Source organism: Harpia harpyja, chromosome Z (genome assembly GCF_026419915.1).
Source record: "Harpia harpyja isolate bHarHar1 chromosome Z, bHarHar1 primary haplotype, whole genome shotgun sequence".
In the NCBI taxonomy this organism is placed as follows: Eukaryota; Metazoa; Chordata; class Aves; order Accipitriformes; family Accipitridae; genus Harpia; species Harpia harpyja.
This window is the reverse complement of record NC_068969.1, coordinates 42,286,188-42,308,827: the sequence shown is the minus strand read 5'-3', so window position 1 is coordinate 42,308,827 and position 22,640 is coordinate 42,286,188.

Here is a 22,640-nt window from a genome sequence, read left to right as displayed (position 1 = left end):
TTTAAGGTTTCTCTAACCTGTTTCCCATTAAAGCCTTCCCTAATAAATTATTGTTTATCTTTCCCAGAAAACAACTATTTTATTATCTTCCACTAGATACATTGTCTTTTGATTCCACATCTTTTTTGTCTAGGAGAAAGAGTTATGCAAGCTGATGAAAACATTATCTCTTATTTCAAAATAGTCAGATTTGCCTTCTACAGGCTACTATAAATATTTATTTTGTATAATTGGATCTTGAGAAATAAGCTATAATAGAAAATTGACTTTCATTGTCTTCTGAAATACCTGAGAAATTGCACTGTTATGTATTTGAAGCTATTTTTAAGGTTGTTAATCTCATGTGTTGACACTCCTGAGACTGACAGCTGTCATAACATTTCAACTTTCACTAAATTTTTAGAAGTTATTGTGGGTATGTTTAATAAATTATACCTACAATTTCAAATAATTATGCTGCTCAGGACATTTTTTTTATGTCTGTGTTATAAGGACTAGCAGTATATCAATAGGGAATTCAATACATGAAGTATACCACTCATTCATAGAAAGCACTGAAATAATCACCATTGTTTGTGTTAATATTGTGACTGAATAAATGTGTAAATATATTTTATGTGTATATATATAGATACATAAATACCGATATGTTTGTTCACAATGTATCAGACGATCAGAGCTTATTAAGGTGGGAGTGTTGCAGAGACTTATGAATCTGTGCAATTTTAAACTTTAAAATTCATTCATTAACAAAACAGTTTGTGTTAAATCTTACACTGTATTAATCACCATGAATACATACACATATCTGTTAGTCTTTGACACTTATGTCCTAGATGAACTATGAGGATGCAATGCCAGGGGTCAGTGCTGTGGAGTTAGGGCTGATATCTGGGGTCCTTAGTGGTGCTATGTCATGGAGGTTATGATGATCAAGCCTGAGAGCTGTTGGATAGGAGAAGTCAGAGCAGAAGACAAGAGAGAGATAACCTCTTTCTTTTCTAGCTTTCTTCACTGAGATCTGATGGGTTTATGCAATTTCCTCTGCCAGAAAGAGGGTGTCCTTTTCTCTCACTGCTGCTTATCTTGTTTTCTTTCGTCTTGCCAGTCACCCTTCTGGTGCATTCAACACCCGTCCCATCTGTTTGCAGTCCCCTCTGCTTATCTTAACCCCTGTCTGGCAACTTTTTTACTTGGTTGCCTTTCAAGTGCAAGTATACCAATCTTCATTTGCCCCTTTGGTGATCACATTGCTCACAAGCTTATGTGAAATGCTTATACATGGTGTTTGAGTACACCATCACAGTGTTACAAAATACTGTTGTTAGTTGCACTATTTAAATAAGCTTGTATTCATTTCAGGGCAAAGTAGTATTAATTATATGCTGATTAATACATTTATAATTTATAGGTGTTACAGGTCTCTGCTTTGGCTGCAATGATTCTGAAACAGACTTATACATATTACTGAGGATTTTTTTATATTCCTTAAAAATTCTGAGACCAAGAAATCCTCAATGCCCTCAAGAGAGATTAATCTCTAAAACTCTGATCTTTCCTAGAAGACTGGGCAACATGATTGCCACATGTAAGCAGTAGACCTCTGCTACACTCAGGTACATACTCAGTACCTACCTCAGTACCTAGTGCCTTCAAAGAGGTATAGAAAATGTTCAAAAAGGCTTATTAATTGACTGCCTACTATGTTTGCAGTAGCTGACTGTGATACAAGTACTTTTAATTGATGACCGTGTGTCGCATTGACTCAGGTCTTGGCTAACAGAGGGTTTTAAGCATTGCACTACAGATTGAGTTTCTACTTCAGGGTAGAAATTATGCACTGAACATTTTTAATTGTACCAGTTTGGTCTTGAACTCTCCACTGAGGAGTTAGGTACTTAGGATGAATTAGGATTGACCATAGACCATATCTGATGTATAAAGCCAAGAAGGAATGAAGGGAAATGGCTTAAATTTTTTTTCTTCTCAGGACTTCACATATAACCTCCACCCCAACTCTACTGCTGAGGTCAAAAGCAGATTTAGAATGCTTTATTCATTGCACTGAATTAAACTGGATTTAATTTTAAAAATGTCTAATTGCTTTAGTGACACTGTGTTTTCAGTTCTGAATTATTTATCGTTCAGCTATCTCTACGCCTGAAATATGAAATTTTTCAGTGAGCTTAGTATGAGTATTGGCACCCTGAAAATGAGAAATAAAAATCCTAAGGTAACTGAAAAACAAAAGCACTAGAACTTATAGAGAGTAATTTACCTATGTTTTTTGCTGGGCACAGGATCCTTGTCCAGAATTGCAGAGAAGGGATGGTCAGACGTTTCATTTGATGGGGGAACCATGGAGGACAAGGTATTATATTGAAGGCTGGATGCATCTGACTGCTAAAATCAAGAAAACTTTTTTTCTACCTGAGATGTTCAGCTGCACAACAGAAGTAGACCCTTGGAAACAGGAGAGAAAGAGCAAGTTTTGGCATGGGAAACATCTAGTTTTTCTATGCCTGACTGATGGATCCAAACCAATTCCACAAACAAGAAACCAGGGGTAGTTAGAAACTCCCTCCTGGCGGGGGACAGAGGCACCCATCCGCAGACTGGAAGATTCACTGGGGGAGCTGACACAGGCCCAGGTCCCAGATCACTGACATTGTAGAAGGACTGCCAAGGCTTTTTGACTCTATGACCATTGCTCTTTGTTGCCGATTCAAAGGATCAGAGCAATACTGCTCAAGGAGACTTTGAACTGACTTAGGGTGACCACAGCCTGCTGGAGCTGCACTGGAAGGGAGAAGGGCCAGGGTGGTGTTTTTCTTGATCCCAACAGTAAAAGAGAAGGGCCTGGGCCAGTGTAGGTGTTTCCAGTGGATCAACATCTGGCTGCAAGGCTGGTGTTGCTGGCAAGGCATTTCTTTGTATGGTCCTCTTCAAAATACAGGATTGCTGGGGAGAGTATTAGTCCGCCTGACAAAGTAAGGCAGGAGCATCTTTGCCAAAGGTCTTGTTAACCTGCTGCTGAAGGCTTAAAACTAGATTCATAATGAGACAGAGATCAAAACCTGCAGGTAATTGGGAAAACAAAGAAAGGGGAGTAGCACTCATGGGACAGTGTCATGGGTGGTTTTAAATCTCCCTTGAGGAGAGGTACCACAAGAGAGTGGGACAACCCATCTCAGAGGTCAATACATTAACACGTAACTTAGGAAATGAAAGTCTGTGTGCACACATAGAGCAATGTTGTTGGAAATCCAGAGACATGGTGGGATCATTCATGTGACAGTAGTGCTGCAAAAGATGGATACAGGCTTCAGAGAAGACAGAGGAGGTATGATGGGGCAGAGGGATAAGGAGGTGCACAAGAAATTAGTTGAGTGTATAGATCTCAAGAGCTTACGGGTAAAGATCTGAGGACAGACCAAAGGTGAAATTGTGGTGAGCATTTGCTCCAGAGTTTCTGATCAATAAGGGGATGTAGATAAAGCTTTTTTAGACATTGGAGGGAGCTTCACAATTGCAGACCCAAGCTCTTACGGGGACTTTAATTATCTCACTGTTCTCTGGACGTGGCTCAGCACAAGCGATCTAGGACATTTTTGGCATTCATCAAAGGTAGTTCTTTTGTAAAATTTAACCTTGAGGCTCCAGGTGCAGTAGATGTTTCAAATCTGATGATTAGCTCTCTAAGTCACCTTTATGACAACCTATAAAAGCATTGAAGAGTGCTCATTTTCACTCATTTTTGTGTTAGAAGTAGGTCACCATTTTAGTAATGTTTGTGGGCCTTTTTTTGAAACACCAAAGTATTTATCAGTGATGAGAAGTCCACAAAATTTCCACAAGAGTTTTGAAGTATCAAACATCAATGCTTTTTTTTTTGTAGTTGATTTTTAAAAATGAAAATTTGATTGCCCTAAAATGTTACAAGAATCTCTGTTTCTTAGTATTTTGACTTTGCCTAAAGTATATTTTGAAATTTCCTTTTTAATCATTCATAGTAGCTGATGAGTCAAGAAAACATTTTAAAATGTTTTTCCATATGTCTAAAAGTTACACAAGATAAATTTGTTCCTCAAATGTTTACATGTACAGAATTGTTATATCATTGAAATCTTGCAGTATTTCAGGCAAACTGGTTCAATTTCAGTGGAACTAAAATAATCTGTATGCTAGTTATGTAAGAGAAAACAAATACTTCTTTCTGGAGTACCCTATCTGGACTCCTTATTTCTCAGCAGAGTTTCAGTTTGTGCAAAGACTTTATATGAGTTGCTCTGGCAGAATCAAGAGAGTAGACACCTTTCCTTGTGCTTTCTTTATACTCATTGCCTTGTTCAGGCCAAAGTACGTTAGTGTATACAATCCTGTACAATATCACAAAAATTTGCCTCTTTTGGCCTGAGCTGAAGACATCTGTTAGAAATTAGTAAATGCTACAATATAAAAGCAGATTCGCTTCTGAACAAATGTTATTGGATCCTTTAAATAAGTGAAAATAATTTAAAAAAAAAGAAAAATACACTAATTTTTCTTATACTATTAATAGCAATCACATGACAAGACTTAAGATAAAAGGATATCTGACTAAAAGACCATTGCAAATGTTTCTTAGAATTAGTTGCTACATTGATCAGATACATCCAGCCATTTTGCAATAAAATTCAACACTTCCAAAAAGGTTCCTTATTTTTTATCCTTTGTTTCTTTCCAGGAAGACAATGTCAAAGATACAATGGACTTATTATTCCTAATTTGCATCAAGCTAACAGACAATGGTACACATTATAGAAGTTAGAAACTGCTCTCCAAAACACAAGTACTTATAGATTTCCTTTAACAATATACAAAAAGCCAATATATAAATCTGATAGAAGACGAAGTTGAAAATAAGTGACCAAAAAAGATACGAAATAGAAGGTCAAGGTTAGGAATCTCCTCAGAAATAGATTAAACATGACATGTCTCAATAATCAGAGCATAAAATTGTAGCTAATTGTATTACATAGCAGGTCTCCATTACTCAAAAATGTGGATACTATCAAGTAAGAAACAGAATTTCTGAAAAGAAAGGAATTATGTAAATATTTGCTTAGTAAGTTGACTAAGAAATTGAATTGCTGCTCTCCCTGCTTTCTAATGTTTCTTTTGGAATATATTACTCATATAAACTTCATAATACACTTTTTAATGGCAAAAATATTTTTAAAAAGCAGAAAAGAGAGAATAATAATAAAAAAAAAAAAGCAATAGACAATGTCAGTGCTAATATGCAACCAGCCCGTAAATACTGACGGGAATGAACCACTACAAGCAGCAGTCTGGGGTGAATCTGGACAGCTTCTGTTACCAACTTGGACCTGGGTTCCTACCTTTATCTTCTCTGTTTTAGGCCTGCAGTGAAGGTAATGTCCTCTTCCTGCTTTCTTTGATTAGTGGGAACTTACATGTTTGGCTCTGGAAGGCACCAGACATCAAGAAATTTTCAAGATAGTTCCAAGTTTTAAGTCTCCTTTTTGTAATTTATTTAGTCTTATGCTTTTTTAATATCTTCCAGCTTCAAAAGATAGGAACTGCCATGTAAAGTATTTTAGAAGGGGAAAAGGAAGGGGAAGGGGAAGGGGAAGGTTGTTGAACAAGTAAATAATAAAAAAAGTTCCGTTTGTTGTCTTTTCTAAAATATTAAAGGACACTTTGGGATTCATTTTGACATCATCTCCCGCTGTAAAAGGAGTCTTCGTATCTGTGTTACATTTAGGTAGAAACACTGAGAACAAATAAAATTATACCTGTTTGTAACACCTGTCCTTATTTGCCAAGGATCCAGGATGCTCTGGGGAAACAGGAATATCCATTACAAGGCCATCTGGAGTTTTCATTTTCAGTTGTAAGTTAAAGATTTTGATTCAGGGCATACATCTGCAAGTAGTTAAGCCATTGAAAGAAAACACAGGTTTTCAAAAGAGCTATGGCCTTTTCATTATTCCTTCTGTAAGCTGCTGAAAACATCTGCTTCTTCCAGGTGCTGTGATGTTAAGGAGAGGTGACTACCATGGTTTAAATTCCTGATTAGGTAACCTTCCAGAAATTGTATTGCTCGTATCCTGGTAACGCTCAGGAGTTTGCGACAGAGTCTCTTTGCAAAGTCATGCAGCTTTCTCTACTAACACACTTGCTTAAAATCTTGACTGTACTAAAAGTTACATGCACAATTGCCACAAACTTATTCCTTCTTGAGCAGGAAGGTCTCCAAGCCACAGACTCTGACAGAGGGCTGCTCTTGTTTGATGCCTGAACTCCAGAAGATCTGCAGTGCATGACAAGTCAACAAAACTTTCTAGAAGGTTTCAAATTCCAGGCCTCCCAAATGATACAGCAACATTTATCTTTCAGGAGAGCTCTGTGAAAACCAACAGTAGTGTGTATTATAACTGTGAAGAATTAAATAGTGTAATATTATAAAACATTAAAGGTTTTGTAAGGGGTTTCAGAAGGCTTTGTTTAATAACAAACTGAAATATAGTAAGGACGATCAAATTTTTGTACAGTAAGTTGCAACATTGTATGGTACATAAAAGATTTATGAGTCCACTCATGAAAGAAATTGAACATCTCAGCTTCATTTACATTTCGAGTTACCTCCTAAAAGAAGGTGTCTGAAGAGTTTCTCTTTCTGAATTAGGAAATCTGAGGGCATAAGTACTCTTACATTTTGCTACTGAATTAGATGAGAACAACTAAAGACCCAGCTTTCCAGAACCCTGAGTTACACTGATTTAAAATCAACTTATGTAAGAGCAGTAACAGACACTAAACACTTACGTATGTGTGTAATACTGAGCTAAACCAGCACAAAGAACCAATATACTGGTTCACACTATCAATATGTAAGATGTATTATATACAGACCTCTCTACACTGCATTTCTTGCTTACAGCAGTTACCTCACTAACATAATAAGAACAGTTATTAAGTATTTTTATTTGTTCATTTTTGTTTGTTGGTTTTGGGTATTAGTTGGTTTTTTGTTTTTTTTTTAAATACATTTCATATTTCCGCATAGGAAAATGCAAATTAGTTCCACAAAATATTTATGTGGTTTAACTCTTATGCAGTCGTTAAATTGTGCTTTTTCTTATTTTATAACTACACAATATACTTTGGATCTCAAAATTTTTCCAAAGAAGCAGCTTAGCACTTCAGCTGATCTTTAAAAGAAACAATTTGCTTGGAACAATGTTATCATCTTGACTTGTGCTTTCATTGCAATTTGTTACTTATTCAGGTAATTATTAAACACTGCATCCTGCCACTCACACTTTGCTTTCAAGCTGCTATATTGTTGCTCTGCTTAGGTATGTATTGCTTTAGGAACAGGCTGACATGAAGATTATTTACATTCTTTACACCTAGACAGAATATTTTCTATTTCTTTATTTATACGCTATGATGACTTAAACACAAGTGGACACTTTCTGTGACCATTTTAATGAAATGTGTGAAACAGAGAAGCAAGGACAAATGATAATTCCAGTGCATTTCTTTTTGTAAGTTCCTTTATTTTCTTTAAGAAGAAAATCTATAAAGCAGGGTCATTGCTGAGTGAAACAACTATGGTTGCTAACAAAAGCACTTCACCTTTGTAAGTGGTAAAAATAAAATACTACTTCAGGAATATTAAAAATAATTTAACAGCATTTGATAGAAGTCCATATTTTGTCTTTCACAGGTGAAGTACCAGAGTACAGGCTGGAAAACACATCCATTTGATGAAATGCGTAGGCAGTTTACCAAACCAGTTTTATTTGCAGAGCATTTGACAAATAGTCCTGGAATAATTTATTATTGCATAGCTCATTTCTAATATGTATTTATTTATTTATAGATTTATCTATATAAAATATACATATTAGTTTCTTTATTTATTTAAGGTGTTTGAGATACATTCCTAATAAATAAACTCTTCTTTTTCCTGATTAAACATGAAGGATGTTTATAATCAGCCCCATAATGGGTGGAGGTCAGAAGCCAAATATGCACAACACAAATCCCTGTGCTTGGAGTGGCTGTGAGACATGCAGGACTACTACACCTTTTGATAGCATCCTTTCCTCACTGCTCTTCACAGCGCCCTCCACACATGTCTCCCAACTGCGTGGGGTGGCATCTGCCTTGATACCCTCTGACCTCAGGTGCCTGACAACATTTCTTTGCATAATATCAGTGAGGACAACATCTGGCCTCTCTCATTTCTGGGATTATAGCTCAGACCACTGTCCCACCTTTCCGATGCCTTTTGTTGACAGATTATTTCTATGTTTCGGGTGGCTGCAGGTTTGAAAAACTGCCAAGTGGAGAGGAAGAGTTCAAAGATTTTTCTAGCTTAAAGTGCAGATGGTATGACACCTGTCATCTTCAAACAAAACTGTGATAAAGCTGCTGTGTGGAAAAGTTGGCTACCTTTTAATTTTCTTTCACTTTGAGGGAGGAGGATGACACAGAGTGTTTTGACCAAGTCAGGGAAACATAATGTCCCCTCGAATTGGCAAACATTATTACAAGAGCCCTGTACTCATCTTTGCCTCTTCATCCTGTGTCTTTGCCTTTGCGTATGTGCTGGAGTATGCCTGGCCAGCAGTCTGCCTGCTGAGAGGCTTTCTGAGTCATTTACTAACAGAAGGAGATACTTCATTTGGTGATACTTTATCATGCTTAAGATGTTTTCTTCTTTTGCCATGGGTCAAGCATGAAATGGAAAAAGCAAGAAATAAGAGATAATGTAACTTTTGGATTTGGTGGTAACAGAAATAGACATATATGGAAATTGTTTGGAGTGCATTATTATAGTGGGGTCACAGAATGTGGAAGTATTGATTGTAGACTAGAAATTAAAATTTCTCATTTAAGCATAGGAAAATACATTTTCTTTTTTGTTCAGCTAAGCTGAAGGAATTACAGGTATCTTCTCTACCTACTTTTCAAATCAGTCTTGAGCCACAAAAAATAGTTATCACCACTGACTACTTAGAATTAAAATTCTCTTTATTTGTGGAAAGCTGATGACTGATGTTGGACATCTCCACTTCTGAGCCTCCAATTTGAGCCAACTTTTATGTTGTCTAATTATTGGAAATAAGATCTAGCACTTCAGATAAATCAGACCTAAAAAAAGTCTTATATTGACCACATAAAAGTATAAGGACTACTTGTGTACATTGACTTCTCATGTCATTACTAAGACTAAACCTATAAAAGTAAGCCATGACCCAGGCTAAGAATAATAGTTTGATGGAGAAAATAGAGAACCTTCAGCTCCAGGAACCTTTAGCTTTAAGGATTTTTGGATCAGGACTGGTAATAAGTACTCTTTCCTATGTTATGATGTGGTATTGCTTTAATAATGGTAACGGCAAACTCTGAATCGGAGCTCATCACTGAAATGAAATTTTTTAAAAATGAGACTACTATTAAAGTGAAGAACTTCATGCAAGTGAAACGCTGCCACCTGTTTCACTACTGGCATTACAGTCTAACAACAGTATTTCATGTAATTTAGTTTCTCACAGAGTAGTTATAATTACAATTTGTGAACTACTCCCATCTGTACTCCATAAATAAATAATTAATTACCCTGTTAAACTACAACTACACCCATCTTTTGAGTTATGAAAAATTCAGTGAAATGAATACACTTCAGGTTTTGGTTGGGTTTTTTGTTTGGTTTGTGGTGGGTTTTGGGGGGGGTTTTTTTTGGTTTTTTTTTCCCCCAGAAAATGAAAGTCTCCAAACTTTCAGTAACTGTTAATGTAACAAGGAAAATGAAAATTGTCAGATGGCTACCTGAAGATATTTTGGGTTGTAGAATACGTCAACACCAGAATAGAACGGTAGCGTGTAATGTTAGAGAATTTTGTCCTAGAATTCCTGCAATTATGAGTACCTACAGTTATTTACAGGGGAATTTCACAGCTTTTAGGACTTTAAAGGGAAAAGATGGTTCAGGATGCATACACTTCACAGTCCCATTGCATTTAATGAGACTTTCCACAGGGAATTCAATGGTTGGTTCAATGTTTTTAAGCACGTGCAAGGGACAGGTAATTAAATTGGAATTAAGCCTCAAATAATCCCAATGTCTTTTCCAGATTCATGGCATTTTGGTGGTCTAAGAGGGTAAGCTGAAACTGGCAAAGTTCTACAGACGTGATAGCTTAGAGTATCTTCGCTGTGTTTAGGTGACAGGCTAATAGTATAGACATGTTTAAATACATAATCAAAGATGCCAAATGTCAGTTGGCATTTCCAGAAGCTGAAAGAATTCTCTAAATGATATGACGTGATTAACAAATAATCTGATTTGTTGAGCTTTTGTGCTCTTCAGTGGCTTTTGTGACAAGAAGAGCATAGGATGACTGTATTTTGGAGCATATTCTTGGACAGTGATAATATTTTAAACACTGATAACTGGAGCTATTTAAGAGTCAGATTATTAAAAGAAGGTTTTGTTATTGCATATCTGAAAATGGCCACAGGGGTCTTACAACAAATGGTTGTTAAAGTATCCTGTGCTAATGGATAGCTGATACTGTAAGTACTCTTTCTTGAATTAATTTGTCTTCAAGTTTTAGAAAATACATTACAGTCAACAATGAGATTGAAAACTGACTGGGCTTCATCTATCTAATGTAAGGATAGGTAGGATATAGATACAGCTGTGTGATAGGTTTAATCTAGAACAACTGTTTCTGTGTTTCTCATATGAAAAGCTTGAAGTACCAAAATCAGAGTCTTCTTGTACTTGGCTGCAACAGCTTTGCCAATAAAAAATATTGAGCAGCTTGAAGATACTATCTAAACTACAAATATATTTATAAATAGTTCTAGTCCCAGCTCTAAGCTGTAAAGTTTATAAGCTTCCATAACTCTGGTGTTTGATATGGTGACTTCTTAGAGGTGTGTTTGGAAGCTGTTATTTGATCTTATTGAAAAAATATCAGGGAAGAGGAGAGGAAATCTTTCAAGTCAATCTGAGAGGCTTTGTTATTTTGTTTTTTCATTTTATTTTTCTGTAGAAAAAAATATTTCCTTTGAGTTCAAAATTTTTTTTAATTTGCTGATTGTTTCATTATTTTTATGAATTTCAGCAAGCTTTTGAAAAGATGGGTTTTTTTCAGAGTTAATGATCTAATCTTTTTATTTTGAAAGTAATGGTGAAAACAAGTATTTTATTTTTCTCCTGTTTTTCACTAATGAAAGAAACAAAGTGTTGTGAAAAAATATTTGATCAAAACCAACCTGCTCTAGCATTTATAGAAGTCAATAAAAGCAGTTCCTCTTGGGTTTAGACCAGCTTTTTGTAGTATAGATTCCAGTCTGGTAATTCTAGCATCTTCCAAAAGTCTGTTATGGATTAAACTATCTGAAGCTTATTATTATTGTCAGTACTTTTTCTATTGACATCTCCTGTGCCAAATCATGTATCTCCCATCAGTGTTACTAACCAAGCACAGAGTAAATGTGAAAATATATTTATCTCATTGAAACTAACCATCATCATAATACTTGGATTTCAGATTAGAAAGCTTTGAAAAGCAAGTATCTTTTTCAGTTGCTTATATTCCTGTGCACTGTATCTAGACCCTTTTTTCCCAGATCAGACATGAAGGAGAGGATTCAGAAGTATCTTTACTTCAACATGCAAACATCTTATGGCTTACATGTATACTCTAAAAAACTGGCTGAGGAAGACCTCAGCTACAGCTAGTCAACCTGCTGCTAGCCCTGAGAAAAAGATTTTCAAAGGACATAGTTATTTGCCTTTCACAATTGTTAATGCTCTCTTACATATTTCCTTCAAATACAAGGTAATTGTATCAGTAATGCAGTAATTTATTTTGTTTTTTAATCATGTCTGATCCTTGGTTGCCAGTCTCCTATTTATAATTTATAAGCACAAAGAAATCCTTCTGCTTGGACTTTTTTGGCCTCTTACAAGTACAGTAATTATACAATTACAGCAATTCTTTTATAAATATTTTGAACCATGGCATCCACAACTAATAACAATCTTAATTTCTTCGGCGCATATTTACCAGTTAAATATAGTTGCTAATACCACTGTTACCTATTGGAAAGAACAGGCATCTTTTGCCAAGAAAAGGTTTTAAAAGATTTTTGTGACAAGATCTCAAAACCTTGAGATAGAGATACTCCAATTTTTTCTTTCAACACCAACACATGAAAAAAGGTTTTCAGTCTCCAGACTACATTTCGTTAGAAAAACAAAGTAATATAGTTCAATGAGGGAAATTGTAACACAGAATTTAAGTTGTCTGGGTGAGTCAAAGCAAATAAAATCCTGAGAACAAAACCACCTCTTGCCTTTGGTCTCACTGCACAGAAGAAAAAGGGGAAGAAAAAGGATTGCCCTTTCTCCATTCTGCCTCCACAGCTGAGCAATTCTCTATAGCTCCCTGAATCACCCTCCATGTTGACAGCAGGAAAGCTCCGGTGGGCTTGTGCACATGGGGTTTCAGTCTGTGCCCTTTTATCATCCTTGTCCCTCCTTCGGGCGGGCACTCAAATTCATTATGCTAATTAGATATCATGAGCAGTTTGTGAGCGTTTGGGAAACGGTCCATTGGCTTCGGGGTTGTTTGGGGAGTAACTTCCCCTTCCCTGCAGGCATGACCATTGTTTGATCTTTGGCCATACACAGTGAGCTGCCGTGCTCAGCACAACAGAACAGGCAGCTGTGCACCCTCCAGCACAACCTCCCCCTCCTGTTGCTGATGTGTGTTGATAGCCTTCTTTTCACCTGTGGTTCCTTGCTAGGCAGGGTTCCTTGTTATGCAGAGTTCATCGTTAAGCAGAACTTGCCCCACCACAGTGTTTGAGACATTAACTCTTTCAGTCTCTCACAACTGTGGTACAAGTTCATGTGTGTGCTCTTAGCTTGTAGCAGAGGTGAGGATACGTAACCCGGTTTAGGCAACTTTCTTGTCTTAGACAATCATCTAATTCATCAAAGTCACCCAGTTCTTTCAGCTGAAGTAAAAAAAAAAAAAAAAGCTGCTGCAAAGGAAACCCCAAAGAAGAGATGAAATCTCATCATGTTTAAATATTAAATACAAGTATCAGATACTTCAAAGCATGGTCACTCTGTTTAAGCTGTAGCTCCACCTTTATTGGTAAACATTTTCTCTTTGTTCATGTGTCCAGAATCCAGTAACCTAGAAGATACCCCACTAGTTTTTTTAACTTATACACATGATTTGCAGTCTCAAACGCTGCATATTTCAAAATTACAGACTGACTTTTTACAGGTTTGAAGTTCACCGGTCTACACTGCATTTTGAAAAACAGACAGCAAATCCACCAGAGACTGCCCCTATATTCAGCAATCACTGTGTTGATACAATTTTTGACAGAAGCAGAGAACCTAGTTCCTGCCCACGGGACAAAGGTTGAAAACAGTTCACCAAAGACACTATGTGTTTCACAGTTTCTCTGGAGATTTTCACTCACCACTCCAAAACTCATAGTCTAAAATGAAGGCACTCTCTCCTTCTTGCTTCAGCAAGACACCCCAGGTGAAGTAACAGCAATCCAAACCACATTGCGTGGGGTCAGACACAGGTGTAATCAGAAAGGGAGGTGTGGGTTCAGGAAGTTTATCTGTGGCATCCAGCTGCACTGTGAAGGTCAGGGCAGCTCTCCATGGGCTGCTGAGCAAGGAGGAAAACACTTAACCGGCCTTGTTACCCAACGGGGATTTAACTTCCCGAGGCCCGGGAGCGCCGGGGAAGGGCGGAGGGACCCGGCCGGAGTCGACGGCTCTCGCGGGAGAGGCTGACGCGGCGTGGGCGTTGCCAGGGGCAACCGCGGGAGATTTGAACGGCCCTGAGGAGCGCCGGCGACCAGGACGGGGGCGCGTCAGTTCGTGCAGGTAGGGCGCAGCCCCCCCCCCGTTCCCAGCTCGAGCAGGCTGCTTAAGTGGTGGGTGTCGGCCCAGAGGGAGACCCAGGTATGGTCGCCACTCGGGGGAAAGCCATTGTTAGGAAAAATATGGCAAGGCAGACAGAGGTCCCATGTAAACATGCAGCTGTCCAGGTCTCTGGCTGCAGGGAGTGCCTGAGTCTATCAGAAATGATGGAGGTCAGCGGGGACACCTCTTGTGTGAGGTGTGACCAGGTGAGTGATTTGCTCAGCCTGGTGGCAGAGCTGAAGGAGGAAGTGGAAAGGTTGAGGAGTATCAGGGAGTGTGAGAGGGAGATAGATTGGTGGGCCCACACCCTACCATCCCTGAGGCAGGGGCAGCAGATGGAGGCTCCGCAAGAAGCGGAGGTTCCCCTGTCCTGCTTCCACCAGGCAGGAGGGGTCCTAAGAGATGGAGGGGAATGGATACAGATCCCTGCTCGGGGAGGCAGGCGAATCTGCTCCCGGTCTCCCTCACCTTCCCAGTTGCCCCTACTCAACAGGTATGGGGCTCTGGAACTTGAGGACCAGGCCAGTAAAGATCAGGGTGTAGATGAAGCCCTATCTAGGGAGGTGCCTAAGCCCAGTCGGGCATCCCCACACATTCTCACATCCTCAGAAAAAAGAAAAAGGAGGGTAATTGTTGTAGGCGACTCCCTCTTAAGGGGGACAGAGGGCCCGATATGCAGACCTGACCCATCCCACAGGGAAGTCTGCTGCCTCCCTGGGGCCCAGGTAAAAGACATTACCAGGAAACTCCCTGGTCTGGTTCGGACCTCTGATTATTACCCATTGCTGGTTGTGTAGGTGGGCAGTGATGAGATTGCAGAGAGGAATCCAAAGGCAATCAAAAGGGATTTCAGGGCACTGGGACGATTAGTAGAAAGATCGGGAGCACAGGTAGTGTTTTCCTCAATCCCTTCAGTGGCAGGGAAATACACTGAAAGGAACAGGAAAACACACCTGGTCAATACGTGGCTCAGAGGCTGGTGCCATAGGTGGAATTTTGGGTTTTTTGATCATGGGGAGACTTACACAGCACCGGGCTTGCTAGCGACAGATGGTGTCCAGCTGTCTCAAAGGGCTAAGAGAATCCTTGCTCATGAGATGGCAGGGTTCATAGAAAGGGCTTTAAACTAGGTTCGAAGGGGGCAACGGATAAAACTAGGTGCACCAGAGATGAGCCTGGGGGCAGTGTGCCAATGTTAGGGGTGGATTTGATGACCCAGCTCAAATGCATCTATGCCAACGCATGCAGCATGGGCAATAAACAGGAGGAGCTGGAAGCCATCGTGCAGCGGGATAGATATGACTTAGTCGCCATCACGGAAACATAGTGGGATGACTCCCATGACTGGAGTGCTGCAATGGATGGCTACAAGCTCTTCCGAAGGGACAGGCAAGGTAGAAGAGGTGGTGGGGTGGCTCTCTATGTTAGGGAATGTTTTGACTGTTCAGAGCTACACGATTCTGATGACAAGGTGGAGTGCTTATGGGTGAGGGTGAGAGGGAAAGCCAATAAGACACATATTGTGCTGGGAGTCTGTTATAGACCACCCGACCAGGTTGAAGAGATGGATGAATCATTCTACAAGCGGCTGGCAGTAGTCTCAGAATCGTGTGCCCTTGTCCTTGTGGGGGACTTTAACTTTCCAGACATCTGCTGGAAATACAACACAGCAGTGAATAAACAATCTAGGAGGTTCCTGGAGTGTGTGGAAGATAACTTCCTGACACAGCTGGTGGGTGAGCCAACCAGGGGAGGAGCCTTGCTAGACCTGTTGTTTACGAACAGGGAAGGACTGGTGGGAGGTGTGATGGTTGGAGGCCGTCTTGGGCTTAGTGACCATGAAATGATAGAATTTTCAATTCTTGGTGAGGCAAAGAAGGTGGTCAGCAAAAGCACCACTATGGACTTCCAGAGGGCTAACTTTGGCCTCTTCGAGGCACTAGTTGAGAGAGTCCCTTGGGAGACGGTCCTGAAAGGCAAAGGGGTCCAGGAGGGATGGACATTCTTTAAGAAGGAAATCTTAATGGCTCAGGACCAGGCTATTCCCATGTGCCGCAAGTCAAACTGCCGAGGAAAACGACCGGCCTGGCTGAACGGGGAGCTTTTGCTAGGACTTAAGAAAAAAAGGAGAGTTTATCATCTCTGGAGGAAAGGGTGGGCAACTTGGGAGGAGTACAGGGATCTTGTTAGATCATACAGAGAGGAAATTAGAAAGGCAAAAGCTCAGCTAGAACTAAACCTGGCCACTATCGTAAGGGACAACAAAAAATGTTTTTACAAATATGTTAACAGTAAAAAGAATACCAAGGAGAATATCTATCCTTTAATGGATACAGAAGGGAACGTAGCAACCAGTGATGAGGAAAAGGCCGAGGTACTTAATGCCTTCTTTGCCTCAGTCTTTAATAGTGAGTCCAATCATCCTCAGGGTACTCCACCTCATGAGCTGGAAGGTAAGGATGGAGAGCATAACATACCCCCCTTAATCCAGGAGGAATTAGATAGGGACCTGTTACGCCATCTGGACACTCACAAATCTATGGGACCTGATGGGATCCATCCAAGAGTACTGAGGGAACTGGCAGAGGTCCTTGCCAAGCCACTCGCCATCATCTATCAGCGTTCCTGGTCAACAGGGGAGGTCCCAGAGGACTGGAGGCTTGCCAATGTGACTCCCATTTATAAGAAGGGCCGGAGGGAGGATCCGGGGAACTACAGGCCCGTCAGCCTGACCTCGGTACCAGGGAAGATTATGGAACGGTTTGTCTTAAGAGCACTCACACGGCAGCTCCAGGATAAGAGGGGGATCAGGCCCAGTCAGCATGGGTTTACGAAAGGCAGGTCCTGCTTGACCAACCTGATCTCCTTCTATGACCAGGTGAGCCGCCTAGTAGATGAGGGAAAGGCTGTCGATGTTATTTTCCTAGACTTCAGCAAGGCCTTTGACACTGTCTCTCATGGCATACTCCTTGAGAAGCTGGCGTCTTGTGGCCTGGATAAGTGCACTATTCACTGGGTGAAAAACTGGCTGGATGGCCGAGCCCAGAGGGTTGTGGTGAATGGGGTGAAATCCAGTTGGCAGCGGGTCACGAGTGGTGTTCCCTAGGGCTCGGTGTTGGGCCTTGTTCTGTTTAATATCTTTATTGATGATTTGGGTGAGGGGATTGAGTGCCCCCTCAGCAAGTTTGCAGACGACACCAAGTTGGGAGGCAGGGTCGATCTGCTTGAGGGTAGGGAGGCTCTACAAAGAGATCTGGACAGGCTGGATCGATGGGCTGAGGCCAACTGTATGAAGTTTAACACGGCCAAGTGCCAGGTCCTGCACTTCGGTCACGGCAACCCCATGCAGCGCTACAAGCTTGGGGAAGAGTGGCTGGAAAGCTGCCTGGCAGAGAAAGACCTGGGAGTGCTGGTTGACGGCCGGCTGGATATGAGCCAGCAGTGTGCCCAGGTGGCCAAGAAGGCCAATCGCATCCTAGCCTGTATCAGGAACAGTGTGGCCAGCAGGAGCAGGGAGGTGATTGTCCCCCTGAACTCAGCACTGGTGAGGCCGCACCTGGAGTACTGTGTTCAGTTTTGGGCCCCTCACTACAGGAAAGACATTGAGCTGCTTGAGCGTGTCCAGAGAAGGGGAACCAAGTTGGTGAGGAGCCTTGAGCACAAGTCTTATGAGGAGCGGCTGAGGGATCTGGGGTTGTTCAGTCTAGAAAAGAGGAGGCTGAGGGGAGACCTTATCGCTCTCTACAACTACCTGAAAGGGGGTTGTAGTGAGGTGGGTGTTGGTCTCTTCTGTCAGGTGTCTGGAGATAGGACAAGAGGAAATGGCCTCAAGTTGAGGCAAGGGAGATTTAGGTTAGATATTAGGAAAAATTTTTTTACTGAGAGGTTTGTCAGGCATTGGAACAGGCTGCCCAGGGAAGTGGTTGATTCACCATCCCTGGAGGTATTCAAAAAGCGAGTGGACAGGGTACTCCAGGGCCTGGTTTAGGGGGCATGGTTAATGGTTGGACTCGATGATCTTGAAGGCCTTTTCCAACCGAAATGATTCTATGATTCTATGAACTGAAAACATTCCTTACATGAAATGGACAAGTGAAAGCAAGTCATGAAAACAAAATTGATGTTCTGGTGTCCAGTAATCTAAAAGCAAAAGTTATGTTGAACCATACCATGAAAATGTGCAGACCATGTGTAACCCTGGAGATAGCTTCTAAAACTGAAACTGATTATTTTAAATTACGTTTAGGGCTTTAGAGACACAAGGTACCAACAATTTTCTCTCCTAGTTGCTCCTGAGCCTGCAAGTATTTGAAATCACATGTAACATAGCAAGTTGAGAACAGCTCAGCTGATGTTAGCAGGGCATCCTTGCAGCGCATGGAGTCATCTGGTTCATAAATCTTTGCAGGGTCAGAACTTGCATTTCCACCTTATATCATCTTGTGTCTGTGTTCCCTGATCTCTCTACAATCCTGCCTATAAAAAGAGCTAATCAGTAGCCTGAGTGCCAAAAAGTATTACCAAAAAATATTACATAATGAATGGTGATATTTTGATACAAACAACTCTAAAGCAAAACAATGGTAAAATGGGACACTTTATGTCAGTCAGGTTTTCTTCAGTTTGCTAGATTTGGATGTGCTCAGGGAATTGCATGATTACTAAAGAGAAAAGCAGTATTAATACTGGAAAATCACACTAATTTTAATTGCGTAATTCAACATTTGTTTTTTTATTAACATTCATGACCTCAGAAGAAGTGGAAAGATTTTTTTTATGGGTTTTCTTCTTGGAGAAGTATAGCATAGTCAGAAATTCATGCACACACATAATTAAGGTAGCTGTCTATTTAGGATAGTATGTAAATTGCAAGGAGAAAGAAAAAAAAATCAAATTGGTATAACTTTTTTTATCCTATTTCTAGTACGTTTATTTGTTGTCCTTAGTTCTTTTTTTCCCCTCTGGCTATAGTTATTTTTACTTTAAGCTCGAACTTTTCAGTCCAAAATAACTCATGATGGCATGCTACAATTTCAGGCAGTGTCACAGACCTTATTTGAATATGTCTACCAGGCAGTAATTCTTAACCAATATTGTTTTGTTTGCCTGTTCTTTGTTGGGGGAGGGGTGTACACTTAGAAAGTTTTATACTGATCTGTACAACAGGTGCATTTCTTTTTAAAGTTTTGACTGTATCATTGGCTAATGTTTCTGAAAGAAAACTGTACAGAAATTGTTTTTGTTGATTGACTTTGAGACAAGTAATAATCTGTTGTTTTCTTTCTTATCCGTTTATAATCCTTCCACTGTTACAATGGGCTAATGTACTTACTGACTTGAAATTAGTTCCTGCCCACGATTGTCTGCTTTGCACTCTTCAGCACTGTGAAGCACTTTGTAAAGTTAAATTAGCCCAAATGCAGCATGGCAAGCTCCTCGAGTGACCTAGATTCATCATAGCAACTCCTGTGTTTCTCCTCTTCTACTGACTTGTGCAGCCACACATTTGGACCCATTTCTAACCCATAGAAATGCATTTGTTTGACCAGTCTCTGACTGTTGGCCTTCACAGAGAAAGGAGAAGACCAAACCTAGCAGAGTTTCAGGGCCAGAAGAAAAAAAGTTTTTTCCTGTTTTTTTTCCATGGCAGTGCAAAGATACTTCAGCCATGCTTGTGGTTCTGCCCTTTTACTTTGATGAGAGAATTATTACCTTTCAAAGTTGTGGGTCCTTGACTAATTAAATCAGAAGACACGTACTATGTGTTCCTTTCAAACTAGGACTTAAGCCATTTTACTTACTGCAGTGGGAGTTCTGGCCTTGTATATTTATAGATGACTCCTCTTTATTTCAGTAAGAGCTGTAATTTCTTTTCTGTGGCTAGGAATCTGTGTTCAAAGCACATTTGAATGTGCATGCTCACTTATGTATATATTCCCTTACTAATGAGAAAACACTGTATCTCATGTATAAGACTACTTTGGGATGCAGTTTTTTGCCCTATCTATGTACAAGACCATTATAATAAGACAAATTATCTTTTGCTTTACAAGTGTGTATTACAGAAGGATTACTTGCAATCAGGCTCAATGGATGCAGAAAAATTGGTCAGACTTGCCTTGTAGGAAGATTGGTTTTTAGCACATACCTTTGTACTGCAACAACACTGCTTTTGTTCATATGCGGACCTATTCTTGTAAGAGCTAAATGTTCTGAATTAGAATTTAAAAATCTCACTGAATTTACTGATTCAAGTTTCAAGTTAATTTCTGTCTCATGTGCAGCCGCTTTTTGCACATTAGAAAACAAAAAACCAAAAAACAGCACTGTCTCGATTTTTGTTAATCTCCTTCCCAAATATTTTACCACATTTGATAATGCTAAATATTTATTCCCAAGTTTATTAGTGTATATACAAGGACTGTAATCACTTTATTTCCAGTAACAAAAAAATGATATAAATTAATGCTACATTCTTGCTGAACTTTCCTTTTCTGTACCTGAAGATATTGAGTAAAGTATTCCTGTTGAATATATTAAATTGTGCAATATTACTATGTAGAATGGCATTACTAGATGAACATGAAAAACATGAATTATGAAGCTATGAATACAAATCCCCAGCTTCAAAATAACAATGAGGTTTTTTAGGTTGCATTTAGGAAACTCTGATATTAAGCAATGTATTTTCTTATTTTTATCACAATAATATATGGGTATCACCTTTGCACTTCGGATATTATTGCAATTAGAGTCATTGCTTATAAAATGCAGTATCTTCTGTGATGAAAAATGTATGACCAACAAAGTATATATTCTCTGAGATTAAACCATACATACAGTTAAAAAAAAATTGTAGGACTGTTGGTAATTGCACCGCCTGGTGACTGACAACAGATTCCATTTGCCATTCATTTATTAATCCACCCAAGAGAAAGGACTTACTTCCACTTACTCTTGCTGTCTACATTGCAGAAATGGCTAAAGGCCACAGTTAGCAATATTGTACTCATTGAACCTCAGGTGCAAAGTTATACTTAAAAATCCTTAGAAAAAGAAGGCTTAAAATCTTGGTCAAACAAACAAAAAAAAAAGTTAAGCACAAACACAAAAAGTAAGCTAACACTTTCATAAGTGAAATTTTGTTCTTAAACCAAAGTTTTCCCTTTGTCAGGTGTGAGTTACTCATTTTAAATAGGTAATATGTGAGCTTTAACCTCTATGTCAGATCACATAATATCTGAGTTTTTTACAGTGTGGACTGTTAAGGTAGGTCAGAGTCAGCTGTACCGGAAGCTGTACATGCTGTGTTGAGGTTCAGTTTTTGCCTGGAGGAGCTTCCCATTTAAGTATTCAAAAAAACTGTACAGATGGTGTGGGAAAGAAATTCCAGTTTGCATGCCTAAGACACAGAAAGTAAGAATTTTCTTTATTGTTGTGGAAGTGGTCTGGCATAAAGAGAGAAATCCCTGTAAAATCCATCCAGTACTGTAATCACAAAATAGACCTTGGAGTTTACTTGCACTTTGACTTCTTTCAGAAGCTCTTGGGGCTCTCTACCCTCCCTGTCTTGTATGCCAAGGAAAAATCCTATTGCCTAGTATCCCTCCCCTGCTCACTAAGACGTTTCTGAGAAGCTCCAAATAGATATTCCTGACTTCTAGCCAGCCACTTCCAAATTATTATTTGGAGAAAGAGAAGAGGGGTCCTGTGAGCCAAATCATACAATTTGGAGATTTATCCATCATTATTGCTTATTAATTTTTGTTCAATAGTTAGAGTAATTAGGAAACAGTTCCTAGCTTTTTCTGAAAAATATCTGTGGTAAGAGAGAAAATCCTGAAAAAAATATGGTTAGACAGTAAAAGATCTGACACAAATTTGTGGTAGTCTGAACCACTACACACAGAATGGCAAGTGCAAACTGAAGGCTAGTGGAAACTGGACCATTCATTTTAGATCACTTGAATGCAAGTGGGTTAGACTTGTTCAGTCATGTGCAAACTTTAAGTGGCAGTCCATTTTGTGATGGCGTCTCAGCTGTAAATGCATTTACTAGCATAAAAACTAGAGACATCTCTCCTGTGTGAAAATATCAGCCAAGAAATGAAATGCTTGCTTATGGGTGGTAGGGTTTTTTCCCTGCTGTTTGCAATCTGGCCATGTACAAGAACTGAAGCAGTTGAAGACACTGAACAGTTTACACTGAAATATAAATCAGTTAAACAAAATGATAAGCGCATTCCAGAGCTGTGACAGTTGACTCTGTTGATAATATTGTAAGCAATGATACTGTGATATCTGGCTCCTGTGGCAACATTTGTAATACCAAGTAAAACAATGCTAAGGAGTGTTTGCTGGCATTGAGCCCAACTGGTGCAAAAAGGCCAGAATCTGAATTATTAAATCCTCCTACCTTCCCAAAGAGGGTTCCACTTAGCCCAGGTGTGGTCTCAAACTCCATAATGGTGCCAAAGGATTGTTTGAGAGACGGATGGTTGACCCAGGCTGAGTACATGCCAGAGAGCATATTTCCAACTGAAAAATACATGCAATTACAATACTTGAAAGATGTCCTAGCATGGCTTAATTTACTAGTGCAGATATAACCTGCAATTTTTTTTTTTTTTTTTCCATGTGA